This window comes from Bos indicus, chromosome 28 (genome assembly GCF_029378745.1).
Source record: "Bos indicus isolate NIAB-ARS_2022 breed Sahiwal x Tharparkar chromosome 28, NIAB-ARS_B.indTharparkar_mat_pri_1.0, whole genome shotgun sequence".
NCBI classification, from domain to species: Eukaryota; Metazoa; Chordata; class Mammalia; order Artiodactyla; family Bovidae; genus Bos; species Bos indicus.
In genome coordinates this window covers 25,573,446-25,586,785 of record NC_091787.1, presented here as the reverse complement: position 1 = coordinate 25,586,785, position 13,340 = coordinate 25,573,446, and positions in this window count along the sequence as shown.

Genomic DNA, 13,340 nt, shown 5'->3' with positions numbered 1-13,340 from the left:
CTTTGCCCTGCTTCATTCCGTATTCCAAGGCCAAATTTGCCTGTTACTCCAGGTGTTTCTTGACTTCCTACTTTTGCATTCCAGTCCCCTATAATGAAAAGGACATCTTTTTTGGGTGGTAGTTCTAAAAGGTGTTGTAGGTCTTCATAGAACCGTTCAACTTCAGCTTCTTCAGCATTACTGGTTGGGGCATAGACTTGGATTACTGTGATACTGAATGGTTTTCCTTGGAAACGAACAGAGATCATTATGTCGTTTTTGAGATTGCATCCAAGTACTGCATTTCGGACTCTTTTGTTGACCATGATGGCTACTCCATTTCTTCTGAGGGATTCCTGCCCGCAGTAGTAGATATAATGGTCATCTAATTAAATTCACCCATTCCAGTCCATTTTAGTTCGCTGATTCCTAGAATGTCGACATTCGCTCTTGCCATCTCTTGTTTGACCACTTCCAATTTGCCTTGATTTATGGACCTGACATTCCAGGTTCCTATGCAATATTGCTGTTTACAGCATCGGACCTTGCTTCTATCACCAGTCACATCCACAGCTGGGTATTATTTTTTCTTTGGCTCCATCCCTTCATTCTTTCTGGAGTTATTTCTCCACTGATCTCCAGTAGCATATTGGGCACCTACCGTCCTGGGGAGTTCCTCTTTCAGTATCCTATCATTTTGCCTTTTCATACTGTTCCTGGGGTTCTGAAAACTGGGTAAGGAAGTACTAAGAGAAGCCTGAGTAGATTTCAGTGGCTTTCAAAGATAGTCCTCCGTGTCCCTGTTGTGTAGCAGCAGCCCTCTCTCCTCTTGATGATCAGGTCCATTGCCCCCACCTAGACGATTACTTCATATTGACTGTTGAACCCTTGGCAAAAAGAGCTTAAAGTGCCCGAGTGATGACAGTCATAGCTTAAAGTTCAATAGGATTCTTACTATGTCTGTCTACTGGTAGAAACATTTCCCCAAATATATTATAACATCTAAATCTGCAAAACATAGTTGCAGGAATCGGAAGCACAAATTCCCCTAATAGGCTTGATGTTAAGTTTGTCCTATCCTACTTCCACTCCTTGGTTCCTAGAGCTATATATTCTCTACATATTAAGGATAACATAAATGTTATTGATTTAGCATGTATATTGCATCCTGGCAGTTGGTGTGCAAAACTCAGTATGTCATATCCAAGGTGGTACCCCAGCTGTGCCTTCAGTAGGTCCTTCCATCATTCTATCATGTTGGTGGCATCTAGAACCAGTGGATCCTATTTTCATGTGCCACTGGTAAATCTCTTTGCTGTAGAGTAGGTCATTTGGTCTGACACAATGTTATACATGAAATCTGTTAGTGGATCAAACATTCTGTAAGCCCTTAGATATTGATGCTGGTGAAGGCCCCAAGAGTAGCAAAAACAAATATATACCTAGAATACATATCTATTCCTATTAAAACAAATCTCTGGCATATCTGAAATGGAAGGGGCCTAAGGAGTCAACCTGCCACCAGAGTCTCCTTGAAGAATAGCTCCATATCAGCAACACAGCAGTGAGCTCTGTTGCTAGCATATGGGACATTTGGCAACATCAGTAGCTAAATTTGCCCTGGTCAGTGGGAACCCATGCGTAGCCTGCCTCTCTGCCATTATGGCTACTCCTCCATCAATTCACTGTGCTATCATTAGGGTAGCCCATTACAGAGACTGACTGATAACCACCTAAGTCATTTTATTTACCTGATTGTTTAGTGCCTCTTCTGTACTGGATGTGTTCTGATTGACATTTGACCCAAAGATTTTCACACTTGGCATCTTCTCTCATTGACCCATTCATGTGCTGTTGCAGGACTCCTAGTCCCCAGTCGTCCAATCTTTTCTATTTTAGGCCCCTTGTTGTTGTCATTGTTCAGTTGCTAACTCGATAGGCCCCTTACAAACTTACCAAAACATTTACCACTACTCGTGAACCTGTATGTAATGTTACCTTGGACTACTTCTCTTCCTATACAGGGTAAATAACCAGGTACACCACTTGAAGCTCTATTCATTGGGAATGTTTCCCCTCACAGCTGTTTTCATCACTACTCCTGATGTGAGCAGAGCAGCTCTCCTGATGGCAGAGCAGCTGCCGTCCTTTTTATTATTATTATTATTTCATTTTTTTTAATTGGAGGATAATTGCTTTACAGAATTTTGTTGTTTTCTGTAAAACCTCAACATGAATCAGCCATAGGTATACATATATCCCCACCCTTTTGAACCTCCCTCACACCTCCTGCCCCATCCCATCCCTCTAGATTGATACAGAGCCCCTGTTTGAGTTTCCTGAGCGACACAGCAAATTCCTGTTGGCGCCCAAGGTAAGAGAAACCCAAGTAGGACGGTAGGTATTGCAAGAGGGCATCAGAGGGCAAACACACTGAAACCATACGCACAGAAAACTAGTCAATCTAATCACACTAGGACCACAGCCTTGTCTAACTCAATGAAACTAAGCCATGCCTGTGGGGCAACCCAAGATGGGCGGGTCATGGGGGAGAGATTTCACAGAATGTGGTCCACTGAGGAAGGGAATGGCAAACCACTTCAGTATTCTTGCCCTGAGAACCCCATGAACAGTATGAAAAGGCAAAATGATAGGATACTGAAAGAAAAACTCCGCGGGACGGTAGGTGCCCAATATGCTACTGGAGATCAGTGGAGAAATAACTCCAAAAAGAATGAAGGGATGGAACCAAAGCAAAAACAATACCCAGCTGTGGATGTGACTGGTGATAGAAGCAAGGTCCGATGCTGTAAAGAGCAATATTGCATAGGAACCTGGAATGTCAGGTCCATGAATCAAGGCAAATTGGAAGTGGTCAAACAAGAGATGGCAAGAGTGAATGTCGACATTCTAGGAATCAGCGAACTGAAATGGACTGGAATGGGTAAATTTAACTCAGATGACCATTATATCTACTATGCAGGCAGGAATCCCTCAGAAGAAATGGAGTGGCCATCATGGTCAACAAAAGAGTCCGAAATGCAGTACTTGGATGCAATCTCAAAAACGACATAATGATCTCTGTTCGTTTCCAAGGAAAACCATTCAGTATCACAGTAATCCAAGTCTATGCCCCAACCAGTAATGCTGAAGAAGCTGAAGTTGAACGGTTCTATGAAGACCTACAACACCTTTTAGAACTACCACCCAAAAAAGATGTCCTTTTCATTATAGGGGACTGGAATGCAAAAGTAGGAAGTCAAGAAACACCTGGAGTAACAGGCAAATTTGGCCTTGGAATACGGAATGAAGCAGGGCAAAGACTGATAGAGTTTTGCCAAGAAAATGCACTGGTCATAACAAACACCCTCTTCCAACAACACAAGAGAAGACTCTACACATGGACATCACCAGGTGGTCAACACCAAAATCAGATTGATTATATTCTTTGCAGCCAAAGATGGAGAAGCTCTATACAGTCAGCAAAAACAAGACCAGGAGCTGACTGTGGCTCAGATCATGAACTCCTTATTGCCAAATTCAGACTTAAATTGAAGAAAGTAGGGAAAACCACTAGACCATTCAGGTATGAACTAAATCAAATCCCTTATGATTATACAGTGGAAGTGAGAAATCGATTTAAGGGCCTAGATCTGATAGATAGAGTACCTGATGAACTATGGAATGAGGTTCGTGACATTGTACAGGAGACAGGGATCAAGACCATTCCCATAGAAAAGAAATGCAAAAAAGCAAAATGGCTCTCTGGGGAGGCCTTACAAATAGCTGTGAAAAGAAGAGAAGCGAAAAGCAAACAAGAAAAGGAAAAATATAAGCATCTGAATGCAGAGTACCAAAGAATAGCAAGAAGAGATAAGAAAGCCTTCCTCAGCGATCAATGCAAAGAAATAGAGGAAAACAACAGAAGGGGAAAGACTAGGGATCTCTTCAAGAAAATCAGAGATACCAAAGGAACATTTCATGCAAAGATGAGCTCGATAAAGGACAGAAATGGTATGGACTAATACAGAAGCAGAAGATATTAAGAAGAGGTGGCAAGAATACACAGAAGAACTGTACAAAAAAGATCTTCACGACCCAGATAATCACGATGGTGTGATCACTGACCTAGAGCCAGACATCCTGGAATGTGAAGTCAAGTGGGACTTAGAAAGCATCACTACGAACAAAGCTAGTGGAGGTGATGGAATTCCAGTTGAGCTATTCCAAATCCAGAAAGATGATGCTGTGAAAGTGCTGCACTCAATATGCCAGCAAATTTGGAAAACTCAGCAGTGGCCACAGGACTGGAAAAGCTCAGTTTTCGTTCCAGTCCCAAAGAAAGGCAATGCCAAAGAATGTTCAGACTACCACACAATTGCACTCATCTCACATGCTAGTAAAGTAATGCTCAAAATTCTCCAAGCCAGGCTTCAGCAATATGTGAACCGTGAACTTCCTGATGTTCAAGCTGGTTTTAGAAAAGGCAGAGGAACCAGAGATCAAATTGCCAACATCTGCTGCATCATGGAAAAAGCAAGAGAGTTCCAGAAAAACATCTATTTCTGCTTTATTGACTATGCCAAAGCCTTTGACTGTGTGGGTCACAATAAACTATGGAAAATTCTGAAAGAGATGGGAATACCAGACCACCTGATCTGCCTCTTGAGAAATCTGTATGCAGGTCAGGAAGCAACAGTTAGAACTGGACATGGAACAACAGACTGGTTCCAAATAGGAAAAGGAGTTCGTCAAGGCTGTATATTGTCACCCTGCTTATTTAACTTGTATGCAGAGTACATCATGAGAAACGCTGGACTGGAAGAAACACAAGCTGGAATCAAGATTGCCGGGAGAAATATCAATAACCTCAGATATGCAGATGACACCACCCTTATGGCAGAAAGTGAAGAGGAACTCAAAAGCCTCTTGATGAAGGTGAAAGTGGAGAGTGAAAAAGTTGGCTTAAAGCTCAATATTCAGAAAACGAAGATCATGGCATCCAGTCCCACCACTTCTTGGCAAATAGATGGGGAAACAGTGGAAACAGTGTCAGACTTTATTTTTGGGGGCTCCAAAATCACTGCAGATGGTGACTGCAGCCATGAAATTAAAAGACGCTTACTCCTTGGAAGGAAAGTGATGACCAACCTAGATAGCATATTCAAAAGCAGAGATATTACTTTGCCAACAAAGGTCCGGCTAGTCAAGGCTATGGTTTTTCCTGTGGTCATGTATGGATGTGAGAGTTGGACTGTGAAGAAGGCTGAGCGCCGAAGAATTGATGCCTTTGAACTGTGGTGTTGGAGAAGACTCTTGAGAGTCCCTTGGACTGCAAGGAGATCCAACCAGTCCATTCTGAAGGAGATCAGCCCTGGGATTTCTTTGGAAGGAATGATGCTAAGTCTGAAACTCCAGTACTTTGGCCACCTTATGGGAAGAGTTTACTCATTGGAAAAGACTCTGATGCTGGGAGGGATTGGGGGCAGGAGGAGAAGGGGACGACAGAGGATGAGATGGCTGGATGGCATCACTGACTCGATGGACGTGAGTCTGGGTGAACTCCAGGAGTTGGTGATGGACAGGGAGGCCTGGCATGCTGCGATTCATGGGGTGGCAAAGAGTCGGACATGACTGAGCGACTGATCTGATCTGATCTATTTTACATATGGTAGTTAAGTTTTCATGTTACTCTTTCCATGCATCTTACCCTCTCCTCCCCTCTCCCCATGTCCATAAGTCTATTCTTTATGTCTGTTTCTCCACTACTGCTGCTAAGTCGCTTCAGTCATGTCCGACTCTGTGCAACCCCATAGACGGCAGCCCTCCAGGCTCCCCCATCCCTGGGATTCTCCAGGCAAGAACACTGGAGTGGGTTGCCATTTCCTTCTCCAATGCATGAAAGTGAAAAATGAAAGTGAAGTCGCCCAGTCGTGTCCGACTCTTATTGACCCCATGGACTACAGCCTACCAGGGTCCTCTGTCCATGGGATTTTCCAGGCAAGAGTACTGGAGTGGGGTGCCATTGCCTTCTCCTGTTTCTCCACTGCTGCCCTGTAAATAAATTCTTCAATACCATTTTTCTAGATTCTGTATATATGTGTTAGAATACAGTATTTATCTTTCTCTTTCTGACTCACTTCAGTCTGTATAATAGGTTCTAGGTTGAACCACCTCATCAGAACTGCCTCAAAGGCCTTCCTTTTCATGGCTGAGTAATATTCCATTGTGTATATGTACCACAACTTCTTTATCCATTCATCTGTCATTGGACATCTAGGTTGCTTCCATGTTCCAGCTATTGTAAATAGTGCTGCAATGAACAATGGGATACGTGTGTCTTTTTCAATTTTGGTTTGCTCAGGGTATATGCCTAGGAGTGGGATTAATGGGTCATATGCTGATTTTATTCCTAGTTTTTAAAGGAATCTCCATACTGTCTTCCATAGTGGCTGTATCAATTTACATTCTCACCAAGAATGCAAGAGTGTTTCCTTTTCTACACACCCTCTCCAGCATTTATTATTTGTAGACTTTTTGATGATGGTCATTCTGACTGCTGTGAGGTGATATCTCATTGTAGTTTTGATTTGCATTTCTCTAATAATAAGGTTGAGCATCTTTTCACGTGTTAGCCATCTGTATGTCTTCTTTGGAGAAATCTCTGTTTAGGTCTTTTTCCCACTTTTTGATTGGATGGTTTTTCTGGCATTGAGTTGTATGAGCTGCTTGTATATTTTGGAAATTAATCCTTTGTCAGTTGTTTCATTTGCTATTGTTTTCTCCCATTCTGAGGGTTGTCTTTTCACCTTGCTTATAATTCCCTTTGCTGTGCAAAAGCTTTTAAGTTTAATCAGGTCCCACTTGTTTACTTTTTTTTTTAATTTCTGTTACTTTAGGACGTGGGTCATAGAGGATCTTGCTTTGATTTTTATCATCGAGTGTTCTGCCTATGTTTTCCTCTAAAAGTTTTATAGTTTCTGGTCTTACATTTATATCTTTTTTTTTTTTTTTTTTACATTTTTTTTACATTTACGTCTTTAATCCATTTTGAGTTTATCTTTGTGTGTGGTGTTAGGAAGTGTTCTAATTTCATTCTTTTACATGTAACTGTCCAGTTTTCCCAGCACCATTTATTGAAGAGGCTGTCTTTGCTCCATTGTATGTTCTTGCCTCCTTTGTCAAAAATAAGGTACCCATAGGTGCATGCGTTTATTTCTTGGCTTTCTATCTTGTTCCATTGGTCTCTATTTCTGATTTTGTGCCAGTACCATACTGTCTTGATGACTGTAGCTTTGTAGTATAATCTGAAGTCAGGAAGGTTGATTCCTCCAGTTCCATTCTTCTTTCTCAAGACTGCTTTGGCTATTTGGGATCTTTTGTGTTTCCATATGAACTGTGAAATTTTTTGTTCTAGTTTTGTGAAAAATGCCATTGGTAATTTGATGCTGCTGCTGCTAAGTCACTTCAGTTGTGTCCAACTCTGTGCGACCCCAGAGACGGCAGCCCACCAGGCTCCCCCGTCCCTAGGATTCTCCAGGCAAGAACACTGGAGTGGCTTGCCATTTCCTTCTCCAATGCATGAAAGTGAAAAATGAAAGTGAAGTCGCTCAGGTTGTCTACTTGAAAGTTACACAGTCGTGTCCGACTCCTAGCGACCCCATGGACTGCAGTCTACCAGGCTCCTCCATCCATGGGATTTTCCAGGCAAGAGTACTGGAGTGGGGTGCCATTGCCTTCTCCGGGTAATTTGATAGGGATCACATTGAATCTGTAGATTGCATTTGGTAGTATAGTCATTTTCACAGTATTGATTCTTTCTACCCAGCAACATGGAAGATCTCTCCATCTGTTTATGTCATCTTTGATTTCTTTCATTAGTGTGTTATAATTTTCTGTGTATAGTTCTTTTGTCTCCTTAGGTAAATTTATTCCTAGATATTGAATTCTTTTTGTTGCAGTGGTGAATGGGATTGATTCCTTAATTTCTCTTTCTGATTTTTCATTGTTAGTATATAGAAATGCAAGTGACTTCTGTGTGTTCTCCCTCCTGACCTCCAGGAAAGGGAGATGGGAGAGGGGCTGAAGATTAAGTTTAATTACCAGTCATCAAGCAGGAGATGGCAAGAATGAACACTAACATTTTAGGAATCAGTGAACTAAAGTGGACAAGAATGGGTGAATTTAATTCAGATGACCACTGTATCTACTACTATGGGCAAAAATCCCTTAGAAGAAATAGAGTAACCCTCATAGTTGACAAAAGAGTTAGAAATGCAGTACTTGGGTGCAGTCTCAAAACTGAGAGTAATCTCAGGTCATTTCCAAGACAGACCATACAACATCACAGTAATCCAAGTCTGTGCCCCAACCACTAATGCTAAAGAAACTGAAGTTGAATGATTCCATGAAGACCAATAAGACCTTCTAGAACTAACATCAAAGAATAAAGATTTCCTTTTCTTTTTTTTTTTTAGTTTAAATATTTGCTTGCAGTTTATTTTGGTTTTTCTAAATAGACATTCACATCTGTAAACAATAGGATGTTGGTTTCAGCCCCAACCCCCGATTCCTTACAAGTCTTTGTTCTCACACATTGGCTAGAACTGCCATTTGCTGTTAGTCGCTAAGCCGTGTCCGGCCCTGTTGTACTCCATGGACCGTTGCACACCGGACTCCCCATGGGATTTCCCAAGCAAGGGTACTGGAGTGGGTTGCCATTTCCTTCTCCAAGGATTTCCTTTTCATCACACGGGATTGGAATGCAAAAGTAGGAAGTCAAGAGATACCTGGAGTAACAGGCAAGTTTGGCCTTGGAGTACAAAATGAAGTAGGGCAAAGGCTAAGAGAGTTTTGCCAAAAGAACACACTGGTAATAGCAAACACCTTCTTTCAACAACACAAGAGATGATTCTACACATGGACATCACCAGATGGTCAATGCTGAAATCAGATTGTTACATTCTTTGCAGCCGAAGATGGAGAAGCTCTATATAGTCAGCAAAAACAAGACCTGGAGTTGACTGTGGCTCAGATCATGAGCTCTTTATTGTAAAATTCAGGCTTAAATTGAATAAAGTAGGGGAAACCACATACCATTCAGGTATGACCTAAATCAAATCCTTTATGATTATACAGTGAAGAAGGAAAGTAAATCGCTTAGTCGTGTCCAACTCTTTGAGACCCCATGGACTGTAGCCGACCAGGCTCCTCTGTCCATGGGATTCTCCAGGCAAGAATACTGGAGTGGGTTGCCATTTCCTTATCCAGGGGATCTTCCCAACCCAGGGATCAAACCCTGGTCTCCCGCATGGCAGGCAGATGCTTTAAACTCTGAGCCACCAGGAAATTCCTGATTATACAGTGGAGGTGACCAATAGATTTGAAAAATTAGATCTGGTAGAGAGAGTGCCTGCCTAAAGAACTATGGATGGAGGTTCATAATATTGTACAGGAGGCAGTGACCAAAACCATCCCCCAAAAAAGAAATGCAAGAAGACAAAGTGACTGTCTGAGGAGGCCTTACAAGTAATTGAGAAAAGAGAAGCTAAAGGCAAAGGAGAAAGAGAGAGATATAACCAACTGAATGCAGAATTCCAGAGAATAGCAAGGAGAGATAAGAAGGCATTCTTAAATGAACAATGCAAAGAAGTAGAGGAAAGCAATATGAAGGGAAATACAATTTTTTGCAAGAGAATTGGAGATACCAAGGGAGCATTTCATACAAAGATGGGCACAATAAAGGACAGAAATGGCAAAGACCTAACAGTAGCAGAAGAGATTAAGAAGAGGTGGCAGAAATACACAGATATAACAAAGGTCTTAATGACCCAGATAATTATGATGGTGTGGTCACTCACCTAGAGCCAGACATGGAGTGTGAAGTCAAGTGGACCTTAGGAAGCATTACCATGAACAAAGCTAGTGGAGGTGATGGAATTCCAGCTGAGCTATTCAAAATCCTAAAAGATGATCCTATTAAAGTGCTACACTCAATATGTCAGCAAATTTGGAAAACTCAGCAGTGGTCACAGTACTGGAAAAGGTAAGTTTTCATTCCAACCCCAAAGAAAGGCAATGCCAAGTATGTTCAAACTACTGCACAATTGAACTCATTTCACATGCTAGCAAGGTAATGCTCAAAATCCTTCAAGTTAGGCTTCAACAGTATGTGAACTGAGAACTTCCAGATGTACAAGATGGATTTAGAAAAGGCAGAGGAACCAGAGATCAAATTGCAAGAGAATTCCAGAAAAACATCTGCTTCTTTTACTATGCTAAAGCCTTTGACTGTGTGTATCACAGCAAACTGGAAAATTCTTAAAGAGATAGGAAAACCAGGCCACCTTACCTGCCTCCTGAGAAGCCTGAATGCAGGTCAAGAAGCAACAGTTAGAACCAGACAGGGAACAATAGATTGGTTCAAAACTGGGAAAGGAGTACATCAAGGCTATATATTGTCACCCTGCTTATTAACGTATACGCAGAGTACATTGTCAGAGAAGGCAATGGCACCCCACTCCAGTACTCTTGCCTGGAAAATCCCATGGGCGGAGGAGCCTGGTAGGCTGCCGTCCATGGGGTCGATAAGAGTCAGACACGACTGAGCGACTTCACTTTCACTTTTCACTTTCATGCATTGGAGAAGGAAATGGCAACCCACTCCAGTGTTCTTGCCTGGAGAATCCCAGGGAGTGGGGAGCCTGGTGGGCTGCCGGTGGGCTGCCATCTATGGGGTCGCACAGAGTCGGACATGACTGAAGTGACTTAGCAGCAGTAGCAGTACCAGAGTACATCATGTGACATGCTGGGCTGGATGAATCACAAGCTGGAATCAAGATTGCTGGGAGAAATATCAACAATCTCGGATATGCACATGATACCACTCTAATGGCAGAAAGCAAAGAGGAACTAAAGAGCCTCTTGATGAAGGTGAAAAAGGAGAGTGAAAGATCTGGCTTAAAATTCAACCTTCAAAAAACTAAGATCATGGCATCCATTCCCATCACTTCATGGCAAATAGATGAGGGAAAAGTGGAAACAGTGACAGATTTATTTTCTTGGGCTCCGAAATCACTGCAGATGGTGACTATTGCCATGAAATTAAAAGACGCTTCTTCTTGGAAGAAAAGCTATGACAAACCTAGACAGCATATTAAAAAGCAGAGATGTCACTTTGCCAACAAAAGTTGATATAGTCAAAGCTTTGGTTTTTCCATGTATGGATGTGAGAGCTGGACCATAAAGAAGGCTGAGCACCGAAGAACTGATGCTTTTGAATTGTGGTGCTGGCAAAGACTCTTGTGAGTCCTTTGGACTGCATGGAGATCAAACCAGTCAATCCCAGAGGAAATCAACCTTGGTTATTCATTGGAAGTACTGGTGCCAAAGGTGAAGTTCAATACTTTGGCCACTTGATGCGCAGAGCCAACTCATTGGAAAAGACCCTGATGCTGGGAAAGTTTGAGGGCAGAAGGAGAGGGGGTTGGCAGAGGCTGAGACAGCTGGAAGGCATCACTGACTCAATGGACATGAGTTTGAGCAAACTCCAAGAGTCTATGAAGGACAGAGAAGCCTGGCGTGCTGCAGTTCATAGGGTCACAAAGAGTTGGATATGACTTAGCAATCAAACAACAACAACATGATTTATTTAATTAATCATACCTCTATAATGAAGGCTTCAAAAAAACCTAAAGGACAGGGTTCAGAGAACTTCCAGATTGGGGAACCAGAACCTTCTGCTTGCCACTGTGCCAGGTGTTAGGGAAATTAAAAAGGAGGAAGTCTTGTTCAGACTTCAGAGACAAGAAAGCAGAGCAAGCCTCTCATCTTGCTTCTGGCCTGCCTAGACACTGCCTGACCATGTGCCTGCTTGTGAGTGCACCAGTTGTTACCAGTAAGCCAAGCGGCACTACAGATAAGATAGGGAAGCCCCTGAAGATCTGGCCAATCTCCCAGGGTCTCAAAAAATCTCATTACTCACCAGATAAACAGCATTGTAAAAAGATTAATGTGAAACCAGAGCTGCATATTTGCTCTCAAACTGATGATGATATCAGTTTGTGGCCCTGGATTATAAAGAGCCCCCAAACTCAATTTGTAGTCTTGCCCATGGCAGGGACACACTGCCCAGGACCTTTTCCCAACTGGGACTCCAGATTGCTGTTACTCAGGACTTCCCAGTGCTATTTCAACCTGGATGTTAGTCGGCCCAATTTGGTGATATATGTACTGTTACTCTCCTCTGCTGTTTCTATTTATCTTTGCTTTTCATGATCATATGTTGAAAATAAGTTAGACAATTCACTATTAAATATTGAAATTATGCACCTGTGTCTGATTCATGTCAATGTATGGCAATAACCACAATGTTGTAATTATCCTCCAATTAAAATAAATTAATTAAAAAATTTAAAAAGATAATGCTAACTTTAAAAAAAAATGTTTAAATTGTTTATTTCTGTAAAATGAGTGGTTTCTTTTGTTAATGAATCCTTCAAACCTGAAAGTTAAAACTTTCAGCAAAACACCAGGCCCTAAACTCGACAAGGTTATTTGGAAACTCATCTTGGGTATCTCTTCATCTAGCTCAAGTTATAAGCTTTTATAATAAACTGGTGGTCGAGTAAGTAAAATGTTTCTCCAAGTTTTGTAAGTTGCTTTAGCAAATTAGCTGAACCTGAGGAGGGGACCATTGGAAGCTCCAATTTATACCCAATCAGTTAGAGGCATAGGAAACAACCTAGGCATCTGAGGTGAAGAGAAGTCTTATGGGGCCGAGCCTTTACCCTGTGGAATCTGATGCTGACTCCAGGGAGACAGTGTCAGAATTGAGCTAAATTGTAAGAAACCTAGCTGATATCAGAAACTTGCTTGTTGGTGTGGGGAAATTCCTCCCTACTACCTCACTGCTGCTGCTGCTGCTGCTGCTGCTGCTGCTGCTGCTAAGTCGCTTCAGTCGTGTCCGACTCTGTGTGACCCCATAGACTGCAGCCCACCAGGCTCCCCCGTCCCTGGGATTCTCCAGGCAAGAATACTGGAGTGGGTTACCATTTCCTTCTCTCTACCCCTACTGCAATGGAACTGGGTGCAGACTGTTAACCAACTATGTTACCTCTGAAGATGCCACTTCATAACTTTGCCCATCAGGTTTCCCTGCTTTCCATTCTGACCTTGCTCACATGATAATCATACCATCTGGCTTCTGATGGCTGAACAGCTTCACCTGGCCTCTCTTATTTTGGGATGCCCATCATTCCCACTGCTATTAGTGAGCCCAATTCTCTAACAACCTTCTGCCATCAACTCTGCCCTGTAAGGGGAGAGCTACCAATGATAGTTCAGAGATGCTGTCCCTCTTG